Source organism: Rattus norvegicus, chromosome 9, assembly GCF_021556685.1.
Source record: "Rattus norvegicus strain SHRSP/BbbUtx chromosome 9, alternate assembly SHRSP_T2T, whole genome shotgun sequence".
Classification (NCBI taxonomy): Eukaryota; Metazoa; Chordata; class Mammalia; order Rodentia; family Muridae; genus Rattus; species Rattus norvegicus.
Window position 1 is genome coordinate 51,753,093 of NC_141542.1, and position 12,478 is coordinate 51,765,570.

The following is a 12,478-nucleotide window of genomic DNA, read 5'->3' on the forward strand; positions in this document are numbered from 1 at the left end:
CCAGCCCTTCTTGGTCCTGAAATACACATACTAAAGATCATTTGTCCCGGGCTGGAGAGATGGCTCAGTGGTTAAGGGCACCGACTGCTCTTCCCGAGGTCCTGAGTTCAAATCCCAGCAACCACATGGTGGCTCACAACCATCTGTAATGAGATCTGATGCCCTCTTCTGGTGTGTCTGAAGACAGCTACAGTGTACTCATATATATATAATAAATAAATGAAATATTTAAAAAAAAAAAAAGATCATTTGTCCCTCTGAGACTGTGTGCTGTCTGTTTTCATTTGCAGCTTAGGAAATAAAACTTCGGGAGGAGAAAGACATAGTTTTGGGTACTTCAACCCACCAGAACTGTTATGAATTAAACCTACTTTCCTCAATATTAGTTACATTTTTAGAAAACCTGAGGTATCTCTGGATATTTATCTTTTAATGTATTTATTTATTTAAGTTTTTTGGACAAGGAGTTTCTCCATGTAGTGCTGGCTGACCTAGAACTCCCTGTGTAGACCAGGCTGACCTTGAACTCTAGCAGTCCGCCTGCCTGTACCTCCTGAGTGCTGGGATTAAAGGCATATGCCGCTGAGCCTGGCTGTAGCTAATTTAGTTATTTGTTTGGGACAGGTCTCTGGAACCATAGATACCTCCCTCCTGAGTGCCAGGATTAAAGCCACCTCACCTGGCTTTCAATTTATTTAATTTTATTGGATATTTTTTATTTACATTTCAAATATCTCCTTTCTTGGTTTCCCGTCCATAAACCCCCTATCCCATCCCCCTCTCCCTTCTTCTATGAGGGTGCTCCCTGTAGTGCCATATTGGATTTGGGCCTGGCCGCTTTGTAACTGCATGGCCACAGTTAAGAAGTCATGGGATTGTTGGACAGAGGCCTCTCCCATGTATTTACGGCACAGGAAGAAAAGACCAAGTAGTAAACACCCGGTGTCTCCACTGCATGACCTCTGCTGAGCCCGGCTGATGCATGTGGAACTGACACACCTGGACCACACTTTTTACACAATTTACTTCTGCCTTTTACTTCCTCAGCCTTTATCCTGGAGATTTAGGCTGGTCTTCTGGGATTTCTCCCTAATTAATTCAGGTCTCCTAGTTGGTCTTTTGTTACCGAAGTCATGAGCCAGGTAGTCACGAGCCAGGTAGTCATGAGCCAGGGTTTCCCACTGTGCTTCCCAGTTATTTTCTACCTGGAGACTTGGTATATAAGTGGTGAATAAAGCTACAGGAGTCTCTCACTCTTCTTCCTCACTCTTACTCTTCCTTCTGCTCTTCCTCTCTCTCTCTCTCTCTCTCTCTCTCTCTCTCTCTCTCTCTCTCTCCCTCTCTCTCTCTCTCTCTTCCTCTCTTCCTCTCCTGGCTTGACACGATAACCTGTGTGTGTGTATGTGTGTTTCTTTCATCCCGTAGGCTTTCTCCCGATTCTCCGTACTGTGTCGGTCCTGGCGCCGACAGCTCCCCCTCCCAACCACCTACCCCTTCCTGCCTTCCCGCCCTGACATTCCCCTATACTTGGGGGTGAAGGGGAGTCCAGCCTTGGCAGGACCAGGGCCTCTCCTCCTATTGGTGCCCAACAAGGCCATCCTCTGCTACATATGCAACTGGAGCCATGGGTCTGTCCATGTGTACTCTTTGGATGGTGGTTTAGTCCCTGGGAGCTCTGGTTGGTTGGCATTGTTGTTCTTATGGGATTTCAAACCCCTTCAGCTCCTTCAATCCTTTCTCTAACTCCTCCATTGGGGACTCTGTTCTCAGTTCAGTGGTTGGCTGCAAGGGTCTACCTCTGTATTTATCGTGCTCTGGCAAATCTCTCAGGACTCAGCTATGTCAGGCTCCTGTCAGCATGCACTTCTTGGCATCTCCAATAGTGACTGGGTTTGGTGGCTGTATGTATGGCTTTCTATTTATATTTTAATAGATTTGATGTGAGATGTCCTGTTTGTTTTCTTCCTTCCCTCCTTCCCTCCCTTCCTCTCTTGCCTGCTTGGAGACACAAGTAACCAGGCTGGCCTTGAGGAGTTCACAGTCTTCTGCCTCAGCTTTCTTTTTTTTTTTTTTTTTTTTAAAGATTTATTTATTATATGCAAGGACACTGTAGCTGTCTTCAGACACACAGGAAGAGGGCATCAGATCTCATTACAGGTGGTTGTGAGCCACCATGTGGTTGCTGGGATTTGAACTCAGGACCTCTGGAAGAGCAGTCAGTGCTCTTAACCGCTGAGCCATCTCTCCAGCCCCCTGCCTCAGCTTTCAACGCTGATACTACCACCATGACTTAGTGATAGGTATGTTTGGGTGCCCCCGTGCCCCCCAGCTCAATCCTTCCTGTGGTTGTACATTTCATTTCCTAAATTACTTGTGAAGCCAGGCATTTCCCCCCTCCCACCCCCCAGGTTGTTTGAACAAGTGAGTGGGTTGTACTTGTCTTTTAATTATAGTGTTTGCTTTCTCTGCTCTGCTAGGTGGCGAAGCACTGTTGGAAAGTGGCCAGGGCCTCTCTGACAAGAACCAGGTTCGTAGTTACCTGTCCCAAGCTCACTCCACTAAACACTTTAGCACTCATCTATTTTGTATTTCTGAATACGGGGTGGGGCATTTCACCTAAAGTCAGGCTAATGGGGAAACGTCAGTCATGTTTTAAATGGACATGCAAGGTCTTTAGGACTTGGAAAGCACATACCCTGGAAAACAACACTGAAGAGTTCCATGAAAGGAAAATTATACAGATTTAAGGTTTAAAAATATGAAGTTAAAAGAGTATGTTTCAACTCAGGACTAAACACTGTGAAAAGCAAGTCCAGGCAGCCCCGCCCTGCCGCTAGAACTAACAGACCATAAAAGGAAAGGAATGCAGAACAGACCAGGAGTACCGGACCTGACTCACAGGCCACCTGGCAGGAAGAGATAAGCCCCCAGCCCCCGACATCCAGGACGCCCCAAACCTGCCAATGTGTGTAGCTATACCTTATTACCTCATCATGTGAAATAGCCAATCATATGTGAACATGTCTATGTGCCTCGTTTGAATCCACCAATCCCCGTAACTATGCATCTGCTTCTGTACGCCCGCTTCTGCTTCCCCAATCCCTATAAAAGCCCCATGCTGGAGCTGCTGGGCGCGCAAGTCCTCCGAAGAGACTGTGTGCCCGCAGGTACCTGTGTTTTCCAATAAACCCTCTTGCTGATTGCATCCGAGTGGCCTCGGCTCGGTCATTGGGCGCTTGGGACTCCTCCTGAGGGAAAGGTCCTCTCCGGGGGTCTTTCATTCCATGTTATGAATAGCCAAGCTGGTTTATCGCTTCAGGTAAAGGCACACGGTGGGATTTCTTTTAGTGTGATAATTCACAGTACTTGATATAGCTCTCTTGCCTGCAAGTCACTAGTCTACCAAAACCATTAGCGGTTAACTCATATACTCCAATTTACTAAGTATGCCATAAGAAAACAATAAAAAAAATATCTAAAAAGCCTTTCATTATTATTTCACTCACTTTAGATCCTGCTCGCCCACCCCCACCCCTACCCCAGCCTGGTCACTCCCTCCTGTTGCAGTAAACTCTCCAACCCGAATATGCCTGAGGAAAGAAAGCACAACTTGATTAATATGAGAACAAGCTCACGCCTAGATTGGGCTCACGCCTAGATTGGGCAGATCTACCACTATTCCCCAGCTTTGAAATCCCTCATAATTTGTGGTTTCTTCATGCCATGTCCTTCAGCTCCCTCTTTCTCCTTCTCCTCCGACCCCTTCTTTCCCTCCTCCCTTCCAACTTCCCTTCCTCTGCCCAATCACCCGCTCTTGCCTTTATTTTACAAATTAAATGGGAGAAGGTTCTGGTGAGGTCACCTGAGTCCTGAGTCCTTGGGGCAGCGGAATTAGCATCAAAATACAGATAACTCCAGGGCAAACCACATTTCTCTCCCCCTTTTTGTCCAGTTAAAAGGCCTTTTCCCCTATATATAAATTGAGTACAATTATTACCATTCTACAATTTATAAAACATACGATACACTCAACACCCAGTCCATCAATTTTGTCCATTAACTAAAGCACCTTGTCATCTATCCTAAAAGACTATAATTCTATACCTGACTTATATCCTGTTTTTAGATCGTAGGCCACCTGAAAAACCATCCTTTCAGATTTATTATCTTTCTCAATGCTAAACAGCATTGGGTTGTCTACGAGACTACCAGTCTTCAACCACATCAGAAATCCAAGAATGATTAATGTTACCTGAAAATGTGAGAAGCACAAAACATAGCTTCCAAGTTTAGCCAATTTATAGAGACTGCTGATCTCCTGGACAGACCCCTATTCCTCAAAATGTCGGAGCATCAGTTTTCAGCCTTCTGGCCCAGGATCATCTGACAGACCTTTGTGATGCAAATTTTTGAAGGGCTGATCACCCTGTCTTGGCAGAGCTTATCAGTAAACTAGTTTGCATAATTTGTCCTTTTCTGGGCAGTATTTTTTTTCCGTAGATGAATTGAAGCAATTTTGCCTAGTGGCTGTCTCACCACAATTGGAGCAACTCCACTGATGCTCAATTTCTTCTTAGAATCCAAGAAGGGGTGCTGTCAGGAGCAGACAGGTCTCTAGTCAAGTCATCTTTAATAAAGAAATGTCCATAAACGTGATGAAGGATTAAAAATTAATAATAAGCCGCCTAGCTACCCAAAAAAGAAGAGGTAGGGTCTGTGAGAACATGAACTTTTCGCCCCTCCCTTGCTGTACAATGGTTCCCGGAACATTCTTGCATGAAAGGTTTCCTGGAACAGCCACAATGACCCATAGCCTCCGGCCACAATGGTCCAATGGCCCTGTAAAATGTCACTACCCCTAATCACAATGTCACAAAGTCCTAAATTGTATGGGCAGTTTATGGTTTTGGAATTCCCCTCCTCCCTCCCTCTTGATCCCCCTGGTTTGTGGTTTTTTCCTTTATAAGCTCTGTGAAAATTCAGGTCGGGGTCGAACTCCTCTACTCCCTGTGTGGTGTATGAGTCTCGACCCCAGCATGCTGGCCTGAGCTCTCGTTTCATCTCGCTCACAATAAATCTTCCTCGTGTGATTACAGCAGGTCGGTGTCTGTGTCCTACTGGGTGCGCGTCTTTCCCGAGACTTGAGTGGGGGGCTCCCTTCGGGGGTCTTTCATTTGGGGGCTCGTCCGGGATCTGCGCGACCACCCAGGGGTCCTAGACCCACTTGGAGGTAAGATTCTCTGTTTTATCTCAGCGCTGTGTCTGGGTCTGTGTCTATGTTCTGTCTGGGAATCTGGTGCGATCGCTGTTTCGGTTTTGCGGACGCTCAGTGAGACCGCGCTCCAGGAAGGAGAGCGGGGTGGATAGGGATAGACGTGTCCAGGTACCCACCGTCCGTTCGCCCTGGGAGACGTCCCAGGAGGACAAGGGGGGACCAGGGACGCCTGGTGAACCCCATCTGATAGGTCCAGAGGAGACTTTACTCCTTGACGACCGGTTTGTTAGGCAAGGTCTGCGACCTGCCGATCAGTTTCAGTGCCTCTGGTCGACACGAAGTCGACGTCGGTTTTGTTTTCTTTTTTCTCTTTTGTTTGTGCTCGTGTGTGTGAGTGTGTGTGAATTAAGTCCTGTAGTCTGTGTTTTTCGGTACCGGTTTAAGGTCTTAGTGCACTGTCTGGGCAGATGAAGGATTCCTGCCCTGTGCACGAGAGTCTTAGTGCACTGTCTGGGCAGAAGAAGGTTTCCTGCCCTGTGCACGGGTGGAAGAAGGTTCCCCACCCCGAAATGGCGCCTGTGAGTAGATGAAGGATTCCTACTCCGAATAGTCTTTTTCTTTCTTTTTTTTCCTTTTTAGAAAGCTCACTGGGGGACGCCCCAATCGAGCAGGCTCTGGGACGCGTGAGAGACGTTCCTCGAGCCAGCCTTTGTCGGGTCCTGGCTCTGGGACGCGTGAGAGACGTTCCACGAGCCGAATTTTGTTGGGAGGACCCAGCAACGGACAGTCAAAAAGATCTGACTGTGACTTGACTTTGGAGGTTGCGTTCGGCTGCCTATTTAAGTATAGGCACGGACAAGTGTGCTTAGATGTGTTAGTGTCTGTTGTCTGTATTCTGTTTCTGTGTTTGGTATCCCGGAAGCAGCTAAGGTTAAGCTGCAGTTTGGGCCAGGTACTGAAGGTACCAGGCATCTGTGGAAATTGGTTATAGGATGCTTTGTCTTGGTCTTGTTTGTCTGGATTGTTTTCTGTGGTATTGTCCAGTGTTTTTTTGACTTTTGTTTCGTGTTTGAATTTGGACTGACGACCGTGTTTAAAATCTTGGACTGACGACTGTGTTTGAAATCATGAAACTGTTTGCTTTGTTCATCGAAGAGTTTTACTTGGTCCCCTTAATGCTTAGTAAGAAACTTAATCTTATGGACCCCGCTCTAGTGGCGGTGTGTTGGTTGATAGCCAAAGTTAATTTTTAAAATAGTGTTTTATCTGTGCTTGTGCTCGCAGCACACAGTAGAGGGGAGCGAAATTAGCTGCGGAGCTGCTGCAGCGAGCATGGGGACTTCTCAAGTCTCACCCAATTTTTCTGGCTCTTCAGGAGCTGTTTAAAAGGAAAAGGCTTAAGGTAAAAAACACTATAGAGAGATTTCTTAGTGAATTACTACACCTTGGTTCGCGATCTCTGGGAATCTCATGGTGGACAGCTGAGATAAGCTGGAAAAGGATTTAAATTTTGCTTGGGAGCAAAGAATCTTAAAGGTGGAGTTTCAGCCGGTATGACACTTAGTGCGTAGCTGCCTAAAAGATCAGAAATGCTGTTAATAGGCTATAAAAAAGGGACAGGCTGTGTTAGAAATGCTACAGAAGAATAATCTAAAAAGGCTGAGAGCTAGGTGGGGCTATAAGGAAAACAAGAACAGGAAAGGAATTTCTGACATTTGCTCACAGAAGGAGAGTGCTCATTTAGAGAAGTTCTTTAAGGAAGCCTGCCTTATCTGCTGTCTTTATTCCAAGGGAGGAGTCAGTCTCCAGCACTAAATTACTTGGAGGTAGCCAAGGTCAGGATTAATGTTTTCTTTTCCATGGGCCTTTAAACCCAGTGAGACAGTTTGGTAAAGGGCTACTACTGAGGTCCTGATAGCCCCAGGTGAACTGGTTACAATTCTTTTATCAGCCCCCTGGCATCTAGCAACCAGGTTCTAACCATCTCTCCATCCTTTTGTTATTAGTTGTTACTAGAAGCCTAGTGTCATTTGGAGGCTGGTTCTCTTGAGAGGCAAAGCCATGGAGCTGACACTGACAATGGCCTTTTTGTTCCAAGAAAGGCCTCCTGGTTTAGCTGTGTGACTAAATGCTGTTTGCCCTCTTCGGTAGACTCTATTCTCAAGATTCTCTTGTTTTCTCACCATCCCATTTGATATGCTTGTTAGTAACTGTTACAGATCTTCTTTACCACCAAGGAAAGACAGAATCCTGCTAGAGGCCAGAAAGAATGTTCCAGACGTGGATGGAAGGCTCCTGACTGTTGACTTCAATACGCCTGAAGGTAGGGAGTGCTCCAGGTCTGCCCCCAGGCTCCAAGGGTGGGTCTCCTAGGGGCTGGAAAATGCCCCACCAATCTGGCTAAGATAAGGAAAAGATATGAAGAGAAAGTTACAGAAACTTGAAGGGTTAAGCTAAGTCGCTGAGAGAGTTATTGTAAGTTGATGCATGGTTCAGGGTCTGTGCAGAAAAGTGGACAGCACCTAATAGCTGTAGAAGAAGATGCAGAGAGACAGAAAAAAAAGAAAGAAAGAAAGAAAGAAAGAAAGAAAGAAAGAAAGAAAGAAAGAAAGAGGTAAAGAGTGCAGGAAGCTAGGGAGGAAAAGAGACTAAAAGAAGAGGAAGCTAGAGAGTTAAAGAGAGATAGAAGACAAGAGAGGAACATATACTGGCCACAGTAGTTAGGGAACTTAGGAAGATAGTACCTGGCAACAGAAGAGAATTCCTGGCTAAAGATCAGTGTGCCTAATACGAAGAAAAAGGACATTGGGTCAGGGACTGCCCCAGAAAGAACAAGAGGGGACACTGGAGAGCCTCTTGGTGCTGGCTATGCACAGAGATAGAAGGGAAGCCCGCCCAGTTGTTTTGTGGATACAGGGACCCAATGCTCTGTGCTCCTATGCTCCAGTGGGCCAGTATCCAAAGACCTTGGGTACAGGGGGCTACTGGCAACAAACAATACTTATGGACTGCCCGAAGAACAGTGGACCTTGGCGTGGGCCGGGTAACCCACTAGTTCATAGTCATCCCTGACTGCCCCCATCCCTTGCTCATGAGAAAATTGCTCCCCAAAATGGCTTGCGTGGGCTGAAATGGCTGGGTGAGGCCATGTGTATGCATATCTACAGACTGTGTATGCGGAGCTTAAGACCTGTCTCAGTGCACCAGTACCTGATGCTGGGAGATGAATGGCTTAGCGCTGTTCTACTTGGAACATATCACTCCTGCCAGCCGGGCACTAACAATTATCACCCAATCCAGGACTTAAACTGTGATAGAGTGGCTGATGTTCTGCCTTTGAATAGAGTGTCCCAAAAGATGGGACCACTGGTCAGCTGCCATGGACTAGATTCTCCACCGGTTGGGGACAATCTGGTCACCTTGCTGCCCAATCCGGACCTGGAGCCACCACAGCACGAGTGTCAAGTACTGGCAGAAGCCCATGGGTGGAGGAAAGACCTCTGCGACTGGCTGATTGACCCCTGCTGAAAGCCGAGGACCTTGTCCACAGACGGGAACAGTTCTCTTCATGAATGAAGGTCAGAGACAAGTGGGTGCTGCCATGGTGGACAACACAATGTCATCTGGGATGGCTGAACCTCTACCCCCCCAGCACATCAGCACTTCAGATGCTTTTGCCATCTCTTGGATGCCCTGGTGAAGCCAACCACTGTGAGTACTATTCATTGCTCAGGATATCAGGAGGGAAGAGATTCAGTGGGATGGGGCAATAACGAAGCAGATCAAGAGGCTCGAAAAATGGCTATGCAGGAGCCTATCCTGGTTGCAGGCCTGCAAGAGACAGCCACTGAGAACTAGGATCGGACTAAGGGATGGCCTCACTTAGAAAAGGCCCAAATTGCTTAAAAGATAAAGGACAATGGCACATTGAGGGGAAAGCTATACTCCCCAGAGAATAAAGGAAAGACTCACTTTGCCAAATACAGAAATGGACTCAATTAGGAGATAAAAAGTTTGTCCAAGTAGTTAAGTGTATGTAATAGACTTTAAGATTTTAGCCAGAGAGACAGTAGAAAGTATAAGGTATGTCAATAAGTGAATGCTTAGCAAGCAAACAGGGCAAAGAGACCTAGAGAGTTTGGTGAAAAGTCAAAGTGAACTTCACTGAGATAAAACCAGAAAAATATAATCACAAGTATCTCCTAGTGCTTGTAGATACTTTTTCAGGAATAGATAGAAGCTTTCCTCACCAAACAAGAGACGGCCTCTGCAATCATCAAGAAGATACTGGAAGAAATCTTCCTCCGATTTGGAATGCCCAAGGTAATCTGGTCAGACAATGGCCCTACTTTCGTTGCCAAGGTAAGCCAGGGTGTGGCCAAGTATTTAGAGGTCAATTGGAAATTACATTGTATTTACAGACCTCAAAGTTCAGGACAGGTAGGGTAAATAAATAGAACTCTAAAAGAGACCCTGACCAAATTAACCATGGAGACTGGCACAGACTGGGTGACACTCCTTCCCTCTTGCTCTCTTCAGAGCAAGAAATACCCTTCCAGATTCAGCCTTACCCCCTTTGAGATCTTATATGGGGCCTCAGCCCCCCTGACTGTATTAGATGATGTTACTGAACCAACATGTCATAATGCCATAGTAATAATGATTTGTGTGCCAGGCTAAAAGACCTACAGGTGATACAGAAAGAAATCTGCTCACAGCTGACAGCAGCCTATGCCCCGGAGACCCCTGAGACATCCCATCAGTTCCAGGTTGCAGCTACACTGAGTCCAGACACTCGAGCCTCGCTGGAAAGGACCGTACCTGGTGCTGCTGACCACCCTGACAGCTGTCAATTCTCAGCCCTCACCAGCCGTGTACTAGCTGTTGGGGCTGAGAGCTGGGACCTAGAGGGAAATTCAGTCATGTTTGTCCTGGGTTCTATCAAGATAGGTGTGGGATAGGCTTGATTTCCATTACAAATGATGTAACATTGCATATGTTAGTACTCCTAACACTTCTTGGGACTGTGCCTCAGGGATCACAGTCCGTATAAGCTTAGAAGTTCTAAAAGCTAGTCATGACCTTGGTGGATAGGCTTGGATAGTGTCCAGGTTAGAATCCTCATGTTAAGACTACAATACCAAGCTGTTATGCTAGATGAAGCTGAGTTCTCCATGAAGTTCTAGGATTAGAACTATTAACAAAAAGAAGAAGTGGGGAATGAAGGATTAAAAATTAATAATAAGCCGCCTAGCTACCCAAAAAAGAAGAGGTAGGGTCTGTGAGAACATGAACTTTTCGCCCCTCCCTTGCTGTACAATGGTTCCCGGAACATTCTTGCATGAAAGGTTTCCTGGAACAGCCACAATGACCCATAGCCTCCGGCCACAATGGTCCAATGGCCCTGTAAAATGTCACTACCCCTAATCACAATGTCACAAAGTCCTAAATTGTATGGGCAGTTTATGGTTTTGGAATTCCCCTCCTCCCTCCCTCTTGATCCCCCTGGTTTGTGGTTTTTTCCTTTATAAGCTCTGTGAAAATTCAGGTCGGGGTCGAACTCCTCTACTCCCTGTGTGGTGTATGAGTCTCGACCCCAGCATGCTGGCCTGAGCTCTCGTTTCATCTCGCTCACAATAAATCTTCCTCGTGTGATTACAGCAGGTCGGTGTCTGTGTCCTACTGGGTGCGCGTCTTTCCCGAGACTTGAGTGGGGGGCTCCCTTCGGGGGTCTTTCAGTGATATTCTGTGGACTTCTGACGCCTTTGAAGATTTTCCGTCTGCACAAGGCATTTCTGAACTGTTAAGCGTTGATATTTGAAGTTATTATTGAAAGGTGTACATTGATTGCAGTCATTGTGTTGATGACTTTTGGTGCTGCTGCCTTTTGTTCTCAGTGGCACCTTGTGCCTTAGTACGGACACCTTCTTTCTGCTATCTCTTGGCTATGCACACTCTTCCCTTCAGCCAGCAATATCGATCCCTGTGTTTTCTTTACATTTGGTCTCCTGGATGTGCATTTTCTTTTTGACTGTCTGTATCATGAAAAGTTTTCCATTCTTGTTCAACTTTGGCAGAGAGTTTTGCTGGATGCCTCCGTCTAGGTTTTCTGTCCTGGCTTTAGAATGTGGCATGCATTGCTCCAGGCTATTCTGACTTTCAAAGTCTCCACTGAGAAATCAACTCTTACTCTGATGGTTTTCCCTTCACATGTGACTTGTGTTTCTTCTTTGCAGCTCTCAATACACCGTCTTTCTTCTACATACTTTGTGTATTTACTATGGTATACTGTGACTTTCTTTTTCAGATCTTGTCTTTTTTATGTTTTGTGTATCTGTATGAGTACATCTTTGCTTAGTTTGGAGGAAATTTTCTTCTATGATCTTGTTGAAGGGCTGATCTATGCCATTGGCCTGGGATTCTTCTCTCTCTTCTGTTACTATAATTTGAAGGTTTAGTCTTTTCATGATAGCCAACATTACTTACATGTCCTTCTACTCCCTCTGTGTGTGTACGTGTGCGCACACACACACACACACACACACACACACACACACTTAATTTCATATTCTTTGCTTAATTGGTCTAGAGTGTCTACCATATCTTTGCGATCTGACATTCTGTCTTCTGCTTGATTCCTTCTACTTGTAAGGCTTTCCTGATTTCCTAGTTGGGTTATCAGTTCCATCATCAAGTCGGCATGTCTCTTCAGGGAGAGAGAGAGAGAAGCAGGAAGGGGAAGGGAAAGAGAGAAAGGGCACATTTTCAGAGAGAGAAGAGAGAGGGAGAGACCAAAATGTCTGGATTACATAGGGAGGAGCCTCTGGGGGACAGGCAGCCCAGCCCTAGGCTGGAAAGTTCAAGGTTGGGGCCAGGGTAGGCCAGGTAGGGACTGAGTAATGCTGGGAGAACCTGAAGGCCAGGTCTGCTTTGATATGTAAAATGCTCACCTCAGCCCCTTGTCCCTGCCCAGAAATCAAACAGTCACTTTTCATTTTAATAAGTAAATGGAGTTTCTACTTGTTGAGATTATACATATCACTTAAATTTATTCTATACATTAGCTCATCCCTGAATTTTGGAGAATTGGATGATAAGCAATTTTTGTTGATTCATTTATAACTTGGAAGAAAAGTTGTTACTGGAACAGTTCGAGGTCTAATTTGGTTAAGTCTGAAGTGAATCTCAAAGAAAGCCAGCCAAAGCACGCTTCTGTAATCATGTAGAAAACTAGAGTGCACACTAAGGAGACTGCATATGGCT

General features: G+C 45.9%; 1 long non-coding RNA gene across 1 annotated transcript; it reads left to right on the plus strand.

The window, feature by feature from the left end:
• Nucleotides 1-4,662: 4,662 nt before the first annotated feature.
• On the plus strand, nucleotides 4,663-10,875 carry LOC148003676 (uncharacterized). The gene is made up of 2 exons (XR_015629075.1): nucleotides 4,663-7,538; nucleotides 9,891-10,875. It is a non-coding gene; the product is annotated as an uncharacterized LOC148003676 (long non-coding RNA).
• The last annotated feature ends 1,603 nt before the right edge of the window (nucleotides 10,876-12,478 follow it).